Raw genomic sequence first — 17,290 nt, 5'->3', positions numbered from 1 at the left:
CCCTACGCACTGTGTCTCCAGTGGGTCTGCACAGCCCAGTGCGTCCTGTGCCTGCGCCCCGCAAGTGCCGGGCTAAAATCAACATCCAGCCAGGACGGGTTGTTCAGGCCCTTAGTTCGAGACCTCCAGTGCACCTCCACGGACCGGTCTATCCTTTGCCTCCTCCAAGGACCAGGCCTCCAGTAGATCTCTCCAGCCTGGTGAGTACTGTGCCTGTTCTAAGAACCAAGTCTCCTGTGTGTCCCTCCAGTCCGGACGCTCCAGAGCCTCCCTCCAGTCCGGACCCTCCAGAGCCGCCCGTCTGTCCTGAGCTGCCTGAGCCGCCCGTCTGTCCTGAGCCGCCCGTCTGTCCTGAGCCGCCCTTCAGTCCGGAGGCGCCTGAGCCGCCCTTCAGTCAGGAGCCGCCTGAGCCGCCCTTCAGTCAGGAGCCGCCTGAGCCGCCCTTCAGTCAGGAGCCGCCTGAGCCGCCCTTCAGTCAGGAGCCGCCTGAGCCGCCCTTCAGTCAGGAGCCGCCTGAGCCGCCCTTCAGTCCGGAGCCGCCTGAGCCGCCCTTCAGTCCGGAGCCGCCTGAGCCGCCCTGCAGTCCGGAGCCGCCTGAGCCGCCCGTCAGTCCGGATCCGCCAGAGCCGTCCGCCAGTCCGGATCCGCCAGAGCCGTCCGCCAGTCCGGATCCGCCAGAGCCGTCCGCCAGTCCGGATCCGCCAGAGGCTCCCTCCAGTCCGGATCCGCCAGAGTCTCCCTCCAGTCCGGATCCGCCAGAGTCTCCCTCCAGTCCGGATCCGCCAGAGTCTCCCTCCAGTCCGGATCCGCCAGAGTCTCCCTCCAGTCCGGATCCGCCAGAGTCTCCCTCCAGTCCGGATCTGCCAGAGTCTCCCTCCAGTCCGGATCTGCCAGAGTCTCCCTCCAGTCCGGATCTGCCAAAGTCTCCCCTCAGTCCAGTGGTGCCCTTTTACTAGGGTCTCTAATCCAGGGTTGGTGACGAGGGTCGCCGCTCCTAAGGTATCACAGAAGTGGGCCGAGTATGGTGGAGTGGGGTCCTCGTCCCGCTCCAGAGCCGCCACCGCAGTAAATGCCCACCCAGACCCTCCCCTATAGGTTCAGGTTTTGCGGCCGGAGTCCGCACCTTTGGAGGGGAGGGGGGTACTGTCACGTTCTGACCTAAGTTCCTTTTTTATGTCTTTATTTTTAGTTTGGTCAGGGCGTGAGTTGAGGTGTTTTTCTATGTTTTGTGCTGTAGGTGATTTTCTATGTGTTTGGCCTAGTAGGGTTCTCAATCAGAGGCAGGTGTCAGTCGTTGTCTCTGATTGGGAGCCATATTTAGGTAGCCTGTTTTCATTTGTGTTTTGTGGGTGGTTGTATCCTGTGTTAGTGTTTTCACCATACGGGACTGTTTCGGGTTGTTTGTACTTTTGTTATTTCGTTCAGTGTTCTGTTTGATTTATTAAATATATCATTATGGACACTTACCACGCTGCGCATTGGTCCTCCTCTTCTTCCAACCACGACAAGCGTTACACTCTGAGTAAAGCCTGTGTGTCTATGTATGCTGATGAATTAACACTATACACATCAGCTACCACAGCAAGTGAAATCACTGCAACACTTAACAAAGCGCTGCAATCGGTTTCAGAATTGGTGGCAAGAAATAAGTTAGTCCTAAATATTTGGACAAATCATTCACTCAACTCTAAACCTCAACTAAATCTTGTAATGAATAATGTGGAAATTGAGCAAGTTGAGCAGACTAAACTGCTTGGAGTAACCCTGGATTGTAAACTGTCATGGTCAAAACATGGTAATGCAGAAGTAGCTAAGAATGGGAGAGGTCTGTCCATAATAAAGCACTGTTCTTCCTTCTTAACAACGCTATCTATAAACAAGGCAGGTCCTACAGGCCATAGTTTTATCCACCTGGACTACTGTCCAGTCGTGTGATCAGGTGCCACAAAGTGGGACTTCAATTCAAATTAAATGTAAACGGAGAACTAACATTAATAATATGCATGTCAATCTCTCCTGGCTCAAATTAGAGGAGAGATTGCCTTCATCACCACTTGTGCTTGTGAGAAGTATAGACCAGTTGAACGCACCAAGCTGTCTGTTTAATAACCTTTTATGGCTGCAAGCCCTAAGTCGGGATCAATATGACAACAGCCAGTCCAAGTGTAGGGCGCCAAATTCAAAAACCATAAATCTCATAATTAAAATTCCTCAAACATACATGTGTCTTATATCATTTTAAAGGTAATCTTGTTGTTAATCCCACCAAACTGTCCGATTTCAAATAGGCTTTTCAGCGAAAGCACTACAAACGATTATGTTAGGTCACCACAAAACTAAAAATAATCATAGCATTTTTCCCAGCTAATGATAGCATCACAAAAACCAGAATAGAGATAAAATGATTCACTAACCTTCGATTATTTTCATCAGATGACACTCATAGGACTTCATGTTACACCATACATGCGTTTTTTGTTTGATTCAATTCATATTTATATAAAAAAATCTGAGTTTACATTGAGGCTACAAGAATCACTAAATGCAAAAACATCAAGTGACTTTGCATAGCCCGTCGTTTCAACATGAATACTCATCATAAATATAGATGATAATACAAGTTATACACATTGAATTATAGATATACCTCTCCTTAATGCAACCGCAATGTCAGATTTAAAAAAAACTTTAAGGAAAAATAACTGCACGCTATAATCTGAGACGGCGCTCAAATTAGCATATCATAGCTGCAAAGATAGCGTCACTATAAACAACAAAATATATTATAAATATTTCATTACCTTTGTTGGTTTCGATCAGAAGGCTTAGCAGAAACTCCAGGTCCACAATAAATGTTTGTTTTGTTCGAAAAAATCCGTTATTTATGTCCAATTGTTAGCGCGTTTGGTAAATCCAATTTGTAAGTCGCTCTGGATAAGAGCGTCTGCTAAATGACTTAAATGTAAATGTAAATGTAAACATATCCAAACGCTAATTCTGGTCAGCTTCATATCGGACAAAAACTTCAAAATGTGATATTACCGGTCGAAGAAACATTTCAAACTAAGTACTGAATCAATCATTAGGATGTTTTTAACATATAGCTTCAATAAAGTTCCAACCGGAGTATTCCTTCGTGTCTGCGTGAGCTATGGAACGCAAATGACTTGCATGAAGAAAATGCATGATCAGGAAATGGGTGCTTGATGGACACCTGACTGATTCTGCCCTCATTCTCTCCAACAAGACCATAGAAGTCTCATGGGAATTTCTATTGATTGCTGACATCTAGTGGAACCCCTAGGCAGTGCAACCCCTGTCATACGTCATTTGGACTTCTTTTGGGACTCTGTTGAATACAGACAATCTCAGATTTCTGACTTCCGGTTTTAATTTCAACTCAGGATTTTGCCTGCCAATATGAGTTCTGTTAATCTCAGAGAAATAATTCAAACAGTTTTAGAAACTTTGGAGTGTTTTCTATCCAATATTAATAATAATATGCAAATATTAGGAACTATGACTAAGGAGCAGGCCGTTTGAAATGGGCACCTTTTCATCCAAGCTACTCAATACTGCCCCTGCAGCTAAACTACTAGCACACATATCTTACATCCATGTATACCCCACAAGACATGCCACCAGAGGTGGAAGGTGCACAGTACCACATAGAGCCATGACTACATGGAACTCTATTCCACATCAAGTAATTCATGCAAGCAGTAACATTTTATCTAAAGAAACAGATACAAATATACCTTATGGAACAGCAGGGACTATGAAGAGACACACACAGGCACATACACATGCATATAAACACACACATGATAACATACACATGTACACATGGATTGTGTGTTGTAGATATGTGGTAGTAGAGTAGTGGCCTGAGGGCACACAATGTGCTGTGAAATCTGTTGTGATGTATTGTAATGTTTTTAAAATTGAGTAACTGCCTTAATTTTGCTGGAACACAGAAAGAGTAGCTTGTAGGAACTAATGGGTATCTATAATAAAAATGAATACAAATGTGACCCATTACAGAACGCTGGTCATATGATGGACATCACTACTTCACAGGAGAAGCATTTGAAAGTAAAAAAAAAAAAAAAAAATCCCCTCAAATTATGTTTTTTGGGGGGCAGAAATGCCTTCTTGAACATGTGAACTTTCATGTGCCTTAATAACAAACTTGTATGTAACCTGTAAATATAAATATAATGTGAAATCACAAAGCTGTTTAGACACAGAGACTTCTCTGTCAAATGGCACATCCTGCTCTCTGCTACTGCAGATATTTGAAAGATCCATTGGATTTACAAATATTTTCATCATGGACTACATGCAAAGTGCAGATACAGATTTCAATACCAGTGTTGTCCTGAATACAGCTGCTGGTATCAACACAGCTCTGTCTTCTGTGGTAAAGCAGTCTGGACTGGTCGAAGCCGAGTGGGAAAAATGATTTTGAAATTGTTTCAGTCTGCCGTGAATGATCATAATCCATTTTAACTGTAAGAGTCTACAGTTAAAATGCCAAGATCGCTACATGTACATACGTTATTGTCTCAACTGTATCAAAAAGTTGTTTTTATTGCTAGCTATTGTTAGCTATATAGCTAGCTAGCTAGACAGTTGCATACAGGTACCGTTATAGCTTGCTTTGTCCCCGCAATAAGCCATTGTTTACAGATGGCTCGTTGCGGGACAAAGTAATGTTAAACCAAATAGGTGAGCTGGTGTCCTATTTAACATTGGCTATGAAGAGCATGATCATACAGTTGTCCGGAACAGCTAGTGCTCTCATGCATGGTTCAGTGTTGCTTGCCTCGAAGCGAGCATAGAAGGCATTTAGCTCACCTGGTAGGCTTGCGTCACTGGGCAGCTCGCAGCTGGGTTTCCCTTTGTAATCTAAAATAGTTTGCAAGCCCTGCCACATCCGACAAGCGTCAAAGCCGGTGTAGTAGGATTCCGTCTTAGTCCTGTATTGACACTTTGCCTGTTTGATGGTTCGTCGGAGGGCATAGCGGGATTTCTTATAAGTGTCCAGATTAGTGTCCCAGTTCTAGCCTTCAGTTCAGTCCGGATGTTGCCTGTAATCCATGTTTTCTGGTTGGGATCTGTACGCATGGTCACTGTGGGGACGACATCGTCAATGCAGTTTTTGATTAAGCCGGTGGCTGATGTGGTATACTCCTCAATGCCATCAAATGAATCCCGGAACATTTTCCAGTCTGTGCTAGTAAAAGAATCCTGTAGTTTAGCATCTGCGTCATCTGACCACTTCCGTATTGAGCGAGTCACTGGTACTTTCTGCTTGAGTTTTTGCTTGTAAGAATCAGGAGGATATAAATATGGTCAGATTTGCCAAATGGAGGGCGAGGGAGAGCTTTGTGTGGAGTAAAGGTGGTCTAGAGTTTTTTCCCCTCTGGTTGCACATGTCACATGCTGGTAGAAATCAGGTAAAACTTATTGCATTAAAGTCCCCGGCCACTAGGAGTGTCGCTTCTGGGTGAACATTCTCCTGGTTGCTCATGGCCCCATACAGCTCATTGAGTGTGGTCCCAGTGCCTACATCAGTTTGTAGTGGTAAATAGACTACTCCAAAAAATATACTCGCTGGTGATGGCCGTAAAAAACTGTATTTGGAAGTCTATTAAATATTTTCGTAGCCTACGGCAGACAGATTAAAGTCTACTCTTTCAGCAGAAGCCATTTGCTTTGCAACCTGTATTTTACCGTTACTGTATTTGAAACATGGCGAAAGGCCTGTTTATACTTCCTCCTGTTTTTTCACTGACAGATTTCCTGCGCGTTCCCGACTGTAGGCTATGCCTTGTTATTGGACTACACTCCATAGCTGGGCTATTTTTTAAATAAATAATCTATTGATCCTCTGTGGCTAACCTTCTCATGGTGTAGTAGGCTATTCTGAATTATTTAATTTATTTCTGAACACACAGCAGTAATTATATGACTTTGGCAAATGTATTTCAATTGATCAGGGGTGCTGCAGCTCCTCCAGAACCCTTCGTGCGGCTATGATTCCATAAGGAAATAAAAATGAAGAGCAATGCCGGAGGATATGAGAGTTGCAGGCTCATGTCTATCAGAGCAGAGAGATGGAGAGAGATCATAGAAAGTTAATCTCATTCTAGTTCTGTGATAGATACATGGGCACCTTTCACACAGCCACGGTCATGCGTTGGTCTCAAACATAAGTTACAATAACACTATGTTTACATGCACAGTAGTAATTCGATATTAAACTGATTATGGCAGTAGGCAGATTACATGACTATTACAAACACCTTACTCTGCTTATCTTAAACGGTGTAGCTTATCTTAAACGGCGTAGCTTATTTTAGCGGCGTAAAGTCAAAATCGAAGTAAGCACACGTCAATTAAAACACCTTTTTATCATTGCAATCTTTTGAATTATTAGGAAATGTAAACACCTTAATCTGCATTCCAGCGGTATATTTGATTAATTGATGTACTAGCAGCAAAGGAGCGAGCCTACTGTCACTCTATAGCGCAAATTAAGTGAGTTTGGAACAACTGAATGTATGCGTCTTAGAAGTAGTTTTCACATACAAACGTTATATGTCTGAACTCAGAATCATATATGTTTGCCACAATTAAAATGGTCAATGTGGTAGAACGTTTATTTTGATTGGCGATTTTCTGCATTTATCAGTGCCATCAAGTCGCCTGATTTAAGATGTAAACAGTATTATTAGGGTAATCGTTCTTCTTGCAAAGCATGTAAACGTTTTATTCAAACTGTTATATTAATCTGATTATCTATAATATTCGCATTATTGTGTGCATGTAACCGTTGAGCAAACCATAAACTCAGGCCGGCCCAACCCGAAACAACTCTTACATGCTGACCACACCGCTCGCATGGCGTTGCAAAATAAACTTACACATACATGTTATTCAATCATTGCACCCACACTGCTCGCACATCAACGAGCGTCTGTGTAGCCAGGCGCTAAAATAGAACTTGGTTCTATTTGTGACGCTTGACACACGGCAAGTCCTGCCTCTCCCATCTCCTCCTTGGTTTTTAGGAGCATATACCCATGTTCCATCTCCTCATTGGCTTTTAGGAGCATATACCCACGTGGGTGATTGAAAGATGAACTGAGGTCCACACTCCAGTCCAGTTGGTAGTGGTAATGCACCTTAAAGTTGGTTGCCAACCGCCATATAAAGTCAGAAAAAGAAGAAGCCTGGAGGAGATATTACTAGAAACAAACTCGGTTAACCCTTTTATCTGTGGATTCATTGTCGGAGTAGAGGACCTTGTACATTTCAGGTAAAATAATAACCCGATGTTTATATCCCAGGACAAATGAGCTAGCAACAGGAAGCTAGCTAGCTAAATTGCCATAAATGTTTAATGCTTTTCGACCTGACCCCAAATTAATATAGTTACCAACAATAACGAGACAGCCTACAGGGAGGAGGTGAGGGCCCTGGGAGAGTGGTGCCAGGAAAATAACCTCTCACTCAACGCAAACAAAACAAAGGAGCTAATCGTGGATTTCAGAAAACAGCAGAGGGAGCATGCCCCTATCCACATTGACGGGACCGCAGTGCAGAAGGTGGAAAACGTCAAGTTTCTCGGCGTACACATCACTGACGATCTGAAATGGTCCACCTAAAAAGACAGTGGTGGTGAAGAAGGTGCAACAGCGTCTCTTCAACCTCAGGAGGCTGAAGAAATTTGGTTTGTCACCTAAAACCCTCAAACTTTTACAGATGCACAATTGAGAGCATCCTGTCGGGCTGTATCACCGCCTGGTACGGCAACTGCCCCACCCTCAACCGCAAGGCTCTCCAGAAGATGGTATGGTCTGGTCTGCCCAACGCATCACCGGGGGCAAACTACCTGCCCTCCAGGACACCTACAGCACCCGATGTCACAGGAAGGCCAAAAAGATCATCAAGTACATCAACCACCTGAGTCACTGCCTGTTCAGCCCGCTATCATCCAGAAGGTGAGGTCAGTACAGGTGCATCAACGTTGGGACCGAGAGACTGAAAAACAGCTTCTATCTTAAGGCCATCAGACTGTTAAATAGCCATTACTAGCCGGCTTCCACTCGGTTAGGCAACCATGCACCTTGAAGGCTGCTGCCCTATATACATACACTTGGAATCACTGGCCTCTTTAATAATGCAACACTAGTCACTTTAATAATGTTTAAATGACTGTTTAGGCCTAAAAGCTCATCAATAAGTTAAGGACCCCGGGACCAAATACCTCCCTCTGCAACTGGATCCTGGACTTCCTGACGGGCCACCCCCCAGGTGGTAAGGGTAGGTAACAACACATCCGCTACGCTGATCCTGAACATAGGGGCCCCTCATGGGTGCGTTCTCAGTCCCTTCCTATACTCCCTGTTCACTCATGACTACACGGCCAGGCACAACTCCAACAATATTGAATTTGCCGATGACACAACAGTGGTAGGCCGGATCACCGACAACGACGAGACAGCCTATAGGGAGCAGGTCAGAGACCTGGCTGTGTGGTACCAGAACTACAACCTCTCCCTCAACGTGACCAAGACAAAGGAGATGATTGTGGACTACAGGAAAAAGAGGACCGAGCACACCCCCATTCTCATCGACGGGGCTGTAGTGGAGCAGGTTGAGAACTTCAAGTTCCTTGGTGTCCACATCACCAACAAACTAACATGGTCCAAGCACACCAAGACAGTCGTGAAGAGGGCACGACAAAACCTATTCCCAGTCAGGAAACTGGTTCTACAGCTGCACCATCAAGAGCATCCTGACTGGTTGCATCACCGCCTGGTATGGCAACTGCTCGGCCTCCGACCACAAAGCACTACAGAGGGTAGTACGAACGGCCCAGTACATCACTGGGGCCAAGCTTCCTGCCACCCAGGACCTCTATACCAGACGGTGTCAGAGGAAGGCCCTAAACATTTTCAAAGACTCCAGCCACCCTAGTCATAGACTGTTCTCTCTGCTACCGCACGGCAAGCGGTACCGGAGCACCAAGTCTAGGTCCAAGAGGCTTCTAAACATCTTCTACCTCCAAGCCATAAGACTCCTGAAGATCTAGTCAAATGGCTACCCAGACTATTTGCATTGCCCCCCCCCCCTCCCCCCACACCACTGCTACTCTCTGTTGTCATCTATGGATAGTCACTTTATTACCTCTACCTACATGTACATACTACCTCAAATAACCGGTGCCCCCGCACGTTGACTCTGTATCAGTACTCCCCTGTATATAGTCTTGCTATTCTTATTTCACTGCTGCTCTTACTTGTTACTTTTATCTCTTATTCTTATCAGTATTTTTTTAAATTGCATTGTTGGTTAGGGGCTCGTAAGTAAGCATTTCACTGTAAGGTCTACACCTGTTGTATTCAGCGCATGTGACTAATAAAATTTGTTTTGAGTTGAAATAATGTTTACATACTGCTTTACTCATCTCATATGTGTATATACCAGAGGTGGGACCAAGTCATTGTTTTACAAGTCACAAGTAAGTCTCAAGTCTTAGCACTCAAGTCCCAAGTCAAGTCCCAAGTCAAGACAGGCAACTACGAGTCAAGTATCAAGTCAAGACCGAGAAGTATCAACTCAAGTCTCAAGTCCTAAACTTTGAGTTTTGAGTCCTAAACAAGTCATAATGTGCTCTTCACCAAATGTAATACCATTTCAGATTTTTAACAAGACTAATAGTTAGTATATTACATTTACGCAAATCATGAATGCTTTAAAAATATATTTATTACTTTCCAAATAAACGTTATATTTCCATGGAAATACATGGGTAGCCATAAGAAAGACCCCCCTCAATAGCGATCGACTATCGAGGATCGCTATGGGGTGCAATCGGGCGATGTAGGCTTGTACACAATCGCCCAACCTTAACACACATACACACACAATGTGTGTGTGCGGTTACAATAGACTAACATATGTCAATGGCTTTAGGAACAGCAGTAACATCTGGCAGGATTTAGGCTACCAACTGCCTTGCCAGTTGTAGCTCAATCTTGGGTGCAATTATCACGTTCCCGCACTGACTGACTGTGTGGAGCCTCATTGATTTAACGTTACGTTAGCCAACATGCTACACTGGCAAAGTTATGAATGATATAGCTGTTGGCTATATTCGCCACGACTTACCGTTCTTTGTGCAGCTTCAAATGTCGAACAAAGTTGGAAGTTGTTGCGCCTCCGTCTGTCATTATCTTCCCGCATGTTTTGCAAGTAGCAATCCGTTTTTTGTTGATACAGTGTAGTCTTTATATCCAATTTTTTCGGGGGTATCATCTTTCCAAGGGCTCCATCTGAATTCAGTCGCCGACGTTCCTCTGCACTGACACGCGCAACTTTTTCTCAGCTGGGACAATTTGATTGGCTGCTGTCCGATTCAAACTGTAATCCGTTAAATTAAGAGTTGATGCGCTGCACACTTTCTTAAATATTTGGGCTTGGGGAGGGTATCAAGTCAGTTCGAGTCAAAAGGCTCAAGTCCAAGTTAAGTCACGACTCATTGGTGTCAAAGTCGAGTTGCAAGTCATCATATTTGTGACTCGAGTCCAAGTCATGTGACTCGAGTCCACACCTCTGGTATATACTGTATTCTATTCTACTGTATTTTAGTCAATGCCACTCCGACATTGCTCAAGCTAGTATTTATATATTTCTTAATTCGATTCTTTTACTTTTAGATTGATGTGTATTGTTGTGAATCGTTTTTAGATACTACTGCACTGTTAGATACTACTGCACTCTTGGAGCATTTCACTACACCCACAATAACAGGGAAAATATACTTTTTTTATTTTATTTTATTTGGTTCAGAGTTCGTTTTGATATTTCAACCTGCGTGTCCTGATCGCTTCTGGTGTGGGTGGACAAAATCAACATGTGCGCGAGCTTTGTGGGTGGACCACTCCGCTCGAGTAGCATGCGCAAGCTTTGCAAAATAAATGTACACATACATGTTATTCAATCATTGCACCCACACTACTCACAAGCGGCTGCGTAGTCAGGCGCTAAAATATAACTTGGTTCTATTTGTGAAGCTTGACGTGCTGGACGTCCCGCCTCTCCCAGTTTGACCCCACTGCTGTCTCTGGCTCCACATCCCCCGCCCGGCCATCTAGATGTGGGAAGCTTAGTGTATTTTCTGTAGGGAAGCTAATGATCCATAATGTATGACATTCCTGGGAGTGTGTAAACTTTTTATTACAATAGCATTTTTGCATGTTCTCTATAGTTATCTACTTGAAAATGTATAAACGTACCAATTCGGCACATTTGGGCAAACTCCTGGCAGACTTCATACAAAATGTTTTGTAGTAATGTAATTCTTCACTGGATCAGTCTGAAACTTTGCACACACACTGCTGCCATCTTGTGGACAACATCTAAGTTACACCTAAAATTATATTTGAATGTATGACCTTTCTCTTGCATTTCAAAGATGGGGGGGGAAATAAAATGTATGTTTTTTTGTTTGTATTATCTTTTACCAGATTCAATGTGTTATATTCTCCTACATTAAAGTTGGTTGCCAACTGCCATATAAAGTCCAAAGAAGAAGAAGGAGGAGAGATTACTAGAAACAAACTCAGTTTACCATTTTATAATTTATTTATGGCAAATTAGCTAGCAACAGCAAGTTAGCTAGCTAAATTGTCATAAATGTTTAATGCTTTTCGACCTGTCCTCAAATTAATATTGTTGGTTCAGAGTTCGTTTTGATATTTCAACCTGTGTGTCCTGATCGCGTCTGGTGTGGGTGGACAAAATCAACATGCGGACGGGCAGTCAGACTGGTCAGCATGTTAGAATATCAGGCCTGGGCTGAAAATCTATTTTTTTACATTATGTTTTTTATGAAGGGGGAAGGCAGATGAATTAACGAAGAGGCAACTCAAATTAACTTTTTACCCCCAGAGGTACGTGCAATGCCGTCAGGGATACGCCAAATAAATAAAAAAAAATATATATATATCGTTTTTTTCCAATAAAATTTTCATGCTCCATCTGGCACTATTACATGTATGTGCGTGTTCTTGTATGCGTTTATTTGAATGAGAATGTGTGTATTTGCATGTGAACAAACACCTGCACGGCATCAGCCTCAGGCAAACCGGCATTAGCTGTAAAAACATTGCCCCTCAGTGTCATACAAACGTACTTTTTATTATGTTTTATTTTGACTATCTTTCAACTGTGCTGTGATGTTTAATGTACAATTTCAATCTATCTAATCAAATAGAATCCACAGATTGCGAGTTGAAGATAAATACTTTTACTAAGAGTGTTAGTATATTAGTAATTGACTGACCCGGTCTCTCCAGATCTCCTAACAGTACTATTGCTAGGGTCAATTTTAGATCAATGCTACAGTATGCATTTTCAGCCATTCCTGAACCCGAGACCAGAAACAGGCTACCTGAGGGCAATACCAAAATAAATGGTCTATTGATTCTGTATCCTCACAACAAAATCTGCAGAGCTTCATTGATTTTATGCCCCAATTTTTCTACATTTTCATGGTGGCAAAAATTCTCTATAATAATTTTAGCTGAAAAGCACGAAGTCTTGAATCTTGCGTTGTTTTTTATATCAACTCATATACCATGGAATCGGTACATCAAAAATCTCTTTCCAACTATTTTGCAACCTGTATGGCACAGTTGTCAACATTCTGGTTCTCAAATGAAACTGGTATACTTTCCTATTTATGGTATTTTTATTCCTCCGCCAGTTTTGATCCTTTATATTGGGCAGACAGACCAGTTCCCTACCTCCTCCCGCTGCCACCTGCCTCCTCCATTTTGGGGGATTGGTTGTACTCTTGGATTAGTAGTAGGCCTAAATTACTGTTACACAAAAAACACCTGTCAATTCTTTTAGGATGCTCAGTGAAGCTAAATGTCAATGTTTTTAGTTCTGATGAGGCCAAAACTCAACAGCTCACGCCACCAAGCAGGATACAGCCTATGTTTTGATTGAAACAAAATACAAGGCAAATAGTATGTAACATCATCGTTTCTAATTTGCTCATGAAACAGTAATTCAAGAAGATCTTAATGCATATTCCCATGAAACTGATTGAGATAAAATGATTGAAATGCAGTTTGGAGTTTGGACATTTTTCCGGAAAACGTGAAAAAATAGACTTCACTCTTGACAGTGATGACGGACTATTTTGAAATAAACTCAGCAAAAAAAGAAACGTCCTTTCACTGTCAACTGCGTTTGTTTTCAGCAAACTTAACATGTGTAAATATTTGTATGAACATAAGATTCAACAACTGAGACATGAACTGAACAAGTTCCACAGACATGTGACTAACAGAAATTTAATAATGTGTCCCTGAACAAAGAGGCGGTGAAAATCATAAGTAACAGTCAGTATCTGGTGTGGCCACCAGCTGCATTAAGTACTGCAGTGCATCTCTTCCTCATGGACTGCACCAGATTAGCCAGTTCTTGCTGTGAGATGTTACCCCACTCTTCCATCAAGGCACCTGCAAGTTAACGGACATTTCTGGGGAGGGAAAAGCACTAGCCCTTACCCTCCGATCCAACAGGTCCCAGACATGCTCAATGGGATTGAGATCCGGGCTCTTCGCTGGCCATGGCAGAACACTGACATTCCTGTCTTGCAGGAAATCAAGCACAGAATGAGCAGAATGGCTGGTGACATTGTCATGCTGGAGGGTTATGTCAGGATGAGCCTGCAGGAAGGGTACCACATGAGGGAGGAGGATGTCTTCCCTGTAACGCACAGCATTGAGATTGCCTGCAATGACAACAAGCTCAGTCCGATGATGGTGTGACACACCGCCCCAGACCTTGACGACACTCCACCTCCAAATCGTATCCCGCTCCAGAGTACAGGCATCAGTGTAACGCTCATTCCTTTGACGATAAACGCGAACCTGACCATCACCCCTGTTGAGACAAAACCGCGACTCCTCACTTTTTGCCAGTCCTGTCTGGTCCAGCGACGGTGGGTTTGTGCCCATAGGCGACGTTGTTGTTGCCGGTGATGTCTGGTGATGACCTGCCTTACAACAGACCTACAAGCCCTTCAGTCCAGCCTCTCTCAGCCTATTGCGGACAGTCTGAGCACTGATGGAGGGAATGTGCGTTCCTGGTGTAACTCGGGCAGTTGTTGTTGCCATCCTGTACCTGTCCCGCAGGTGTGATGTTTGGATGTACTGATCCTGTGCAGGTGTTGTTACATGTGGTCTGCCACTGCGAGGACGATCAGCTGTCTGTCCTGTCTCCCTGTAGCGCTGTCTTAGGCGTCTCACAGTACGGACATTGCAATTTATTGCCCTGGCCACATCTGCAGTCCTCATGCCTCCTTGCAGCATGCTAAGGCACGTTCACGTAGATGAGCAGGGACCCTGGGCATCTTTCTTTTGGTGTTTTTCAGAGTCAGTAGAAAGGCCTCTTTAGTGTCCTAAGTTGTCATAACTGTGACCTTAATTGCCTACCGTCTGTAAGCTGTTAGTGTCTTAACGACCGTTCCACAGGTGCATGTTCATTAATTGTTTATGGGTCATTGAACAAGCATGGGAAATGGTGTTTAAACACTTTACGATGAAGATCTGTGAAGTTATTTGGATTTTTACGAATGATCTTTGAAAGACAGGGTCCTGAAAAAGGGACCTTTCTTTTTTTGCTGAGTTCAGGTAAGATAACATGTTTTTATTGTCACATACACCGGATATGTGCAGTGAAATTTATTATTTTAGCTATTCTTCTTTTTCTATTTTAGAGGAGGATGCATTTTATCCAAATTCTATAATGATATTCAATGGGCTACATCTGTCGGTAGAAACGTTGATTGAGAAATGATGACATCATTTAAAAATATTTGGCTCCCGCACCTAAAAGAATAGCACTACAACACCACTGAGTACATGTAGGCCTAATTATGATGTTAGTTGACATTCATGTGGAAACTTTACTTTAACACTGCTTACAACTAAAGATAGCAGTCTGTTACAACAATCCTTATTTAAAAATGGTCTAATTCACGCACTTAAAGAGAAAATCCCTGGTCATCCCTACTGCATCTAAACTGCCAGACTCACTTAACACAAATGTTTTGTTTATAAATTATATCTGAGTGTTTGAGTGGGTCCCTGGCTATCCGTAAATAATAATAAAAAACAAGAAAATCATGCTGCTTGGTTCGCTTAATATAAGGAATTTGTACTTTTACTTTTGATACTTAAGTATATTTAAAACCAAATACTTTTTGAATTTTACTCAAGTAGAATTTTTCTGGGTGACTCACTTTTACTTGAGTCATTTTATATTAATAAAGTATATTTACTTTTTTTCAAGTATGAAAATTGGGTACTTTTTCCACCACTGCCAACAGTTGAAGCTAGTGTTTTAAAATGTAGCAATTCATATAGACCTGGTATTACCAAACTGAGGTACCCGGCAATGTTGTCACGTTCCTGACCTGTTTTCCTTGTTTTTGTATGTGTTTAGTTGGTCAGGGCGTGAGTTGGGGTGGGCATTCTATGTATTGTGTTTCTATGTTGGGTTTAATGTGTTGCCTGATATGGTTCTCAATTAGAGGCAGGTGTTTGACGTTTCCTCTGATTGAAAACCATATTAAGGTAGGCTGTTCTCACTGTTTGTTTGTGGGTGATGTATCTCGTGTCAGTGTTCGTGCCACACGGGACTGTTCTCGGTTTTGTCACGTTTGTTGTTTTTGTATGTGTAAGTGTTCAGTCTACGTTCATTAAAATATGACCACTTTCCACTCTGCGTGTTGGTCCGATCCATGCTCCTCCTCGTCTGAGGAGGAGAACGACTTCGACAACCGTTACAAATGTTGTCGGGAATATGCCAAATAAAAATGTGATTCACATGAAACAATATATATACACACACACTTAAAAATAATAATATATATATTTATTTATTTTTAACTTTTTTCACATTTTCAAACAGTCCATTTATATTTTCCAATGGGGCTATACATTTGGGCGAGTTCTCTCGCCTAAGTAGACTCGTTTCACTGCCAAAAATAAAATTAAACCGTCTACTGTTCAGCGAAATAACAACACAATGTCAAATACAGGTAGCCTAGTCAAATAACTAACATTCAATCACATTAACCGTTACTCTCTCGCGGGAATTCCACTCACGGTCCATATGGAGCCAAACGAAGCTGCTGCTCATGTTGGTATCTGTACTATTGGTGCAAAAGCCATGACAGGGAGACATAGTGGAGTGGTAATGCGCGTGCAAGCAGTTGCTCCCAACGCCACTTGGGTACACTGCAGAATCCACCGAGAAGGGAATGCCTGACAGCTTGAAACGTTTTGGACACTACAGTGAAAATGTTTAACTTTGTTAAAGCAAGGCCCCTGAACTCTCGTCTATTTTCTGCATTACACAATGATATGGGCAACGACCATGTGTCACGCCCTGACTTTAGTTATATTTGTTTTCTTTATTTTTTGGTTAGGTCAGGGTGTGACAAGGGTGGTTTGTTTAGTTTTTGTATTGTCTAGGGTTTTTTGTCTTGTCTAGGGTTTTTGTTTATCTATGGGGATTTTCTAGGGTTTTTGTGTTGTCTAGGGATTTTGAAAATCTATGGGGATTTTTTTGTGGTCTAGCGGTTTGTAGGTTTATGGTGGCTTGAATTGGTTCCCAATCAGAGACAGCTGTTTCTCGTTGTCTCTGATTGGGGAGCCTATTTAGGTTGCCATTTACCATGTTGGTTTTGTGGGTAGTTGTTTTCTGTTTTGTGTGAGTACCTGACAGAACTGTTGTGTTTTGTTCCACTTTTGTTTTTGTTTCAGTGTTCAGGTTATAATAAACATCATGAACACGTGCTGCGCTTTGGTCTACTCCTTCTTCCTCAGACGAACAACATTACACCATGTAACACTTTTACAACATACAGAAGTGCGCTGGTTATCAAGTGGCAAAGTATTGACAAGTTTTTTTAAAATTGAGAGACGAGCTTAAAATGTTCTTTACTAACCATAATTTTCACTTGTCTGACCGCTGGCATGATAACGAATTTCTCATTCGACTGGCCATTCTGGGTGATGTTTGTTCTCGCCTGAATGATATGAATCTAGGATTACAGGGACTCTCCGCAACTATATTCAATGTGCGGGACAAAATTGAGGCTATGATTAAGAAGTTGGAGCTCTTCTCTGTCTGCATTAACAAGGACAACACACAGGTCTTTCCATCATTGTATGATTTTTTTGTGTGC

Source organism: Salvelinus namaycush, chromosome 26, assembly GCF_016432855.1.
Source record: "Salvelinus namaycush isolate Seneca chromosome 26, SaNama_1.0, whole genome shotgun sequence".
NCBI classification, from domain to species: Eukaryota; Metazoa; Chordata; class Actinopteri; order Salmoniformes; family Salmonidae; genus Salvelinus; species Salvelinus namaycush.
Note: the sequence above shows the minus strand (reverse complement) of the source record.